Genomic DNA, 1,440 nt, shown 5'->3' on the forward strand with positions numbered 1-1,440 from the left:
TTAGGAAATCAATGTCAGATAACAGAAATGCTTTGTTTTACACCTGCTTTTCCCCTTATTTAATGTTTATATTGATTGAAAATTTCAGAAGTGTCTGGCCTGTGTAAAGGTAGTTGTTGGTTATCGTGCTATTTTCCAAAGCCTTAACATTGATAGTAAAGTGATTTAGAAACTTAATAGTCATGTCTTTAAAAAGAAAAACACTGCAATTATATAGGCTCTTTTATGTTTTCCAGGTACAAGGTCATATTGTCAACATTGATACCCTCTAATAATGAAACTATGATTAAATCTGAAGATGTTAACCTTACAGTTTTACCTATGTGTGTGCTTGTTAAACTTTCCATCAGTAGGCATAGATCATGGTTATAGGACAGCAGCTCCTGCTGCACAAGCCTAAGACTTCACATCCTTACTGTAAAGTCTTGGTCCATGGGTAGATATTTGACACAATGACCAAAGTTACTGCTTGGGATATCTGCACACCATACTGGATCACTTGGTTCAAGTCCCAAATAATCTAATTCCAATACAGTTTCCCACTAACATGCATCCACAGAGGCAACGGGTGACAATTTAAATACTTGAGTACCTGCCATTCACATGGGGCAGCTACATGGGGCTTTGGAATCCTGATTTTGGCCTGGCCCTACCTTGTTGTGGCTCTATCTCCTTTTTTTTCAAATAAAATGCAAACAAGCCAATACTTTGAAAAATCTTATTCATCTATGTCACTGGAAATATTTCAACTTTTTTGGGACTATTTGCTTTGAAACTGTGGCTACAAAAAGTGTCAGACTCTTTGCAGTTATGAGGTTGGTGTACGTGTAAACACACAAAAAAGGATGGGATCCTTGGCAGATATGGGCCTTGATATGCTACCTCCCTCTGGAAAATGGTGAAGAAACCTGAAATAAGTAAGCATGCCAGGTATGCATGCTTTATCTGTAGCAAAGCTAAGATGACAAGACAATCTGTGGGATCTGGCACTTTGGCTCTTACATGAAAGCAGTAATGGGTAGTGCCTGGACATACAAAACCACTTGCACCATTACAGTAAAATCTGCAATCAGAAGACTGAAGGAATTGAAGGACCAGTAGTGTTAGGAGCCAGAGACTTATGGGCCTTAGACTTGGCCTACCTGACAGCCTGTTGCATTGCAAAAGCCTGCAGGCAGGGCTACAGCAAGCAGGATATTAGGCCAAAACATCCTCTGTAGAGCAAACAGAATACAACCTCCACCCTTGTTCCTGTTCAGATAATTAGTTCCTCCCCTGTTTCAATGTAGCTGATTAGTTCCTTCCCTGCTTCAGTGAAGATAATTACTCCCAGGAAACCCCTCCCTTTTCCCCCTCCCCTAGAGAAGAAGGTATATATATGAGGAGTAAAAATAAAGAGAGAGGCACTCTTTTCCACCAAGTATGAGTGTCCGTGTGTTT

At 40.1% G+C, this 1,440-nt stretch overlaps 1 pseudogene; it reads left to right on the forward strand.

Moving 5' to 3' along the window:
* Positions 1-362: 362 nt before the first annotated feature.
* LOC101519364 (large ribosomal subunit protein eL43-like) lies at positions 363-1,101 on the forward strand (annotated as a pseudogene).
* The last annotated feature ends 339 nt before the right edge of the window (positions 1,102-1,440 follow it).

The sequence above is a fragment of the Ochotona princeps genome, chromosome 1 (assembly GCF_030435755.1).
Source record: "Ochotona princeps isolate mOchPri1 chromosome 1, mOchPri1.hap1, whole genome shotgun sequence".
NCBI classification, from domain to species: domain Eukaryota; kingdom Metazoa; phylum Chordata; class Mammalia; order Lagomorpha; family Ochotonidae; genus Ochotona; species Ochotona princeps.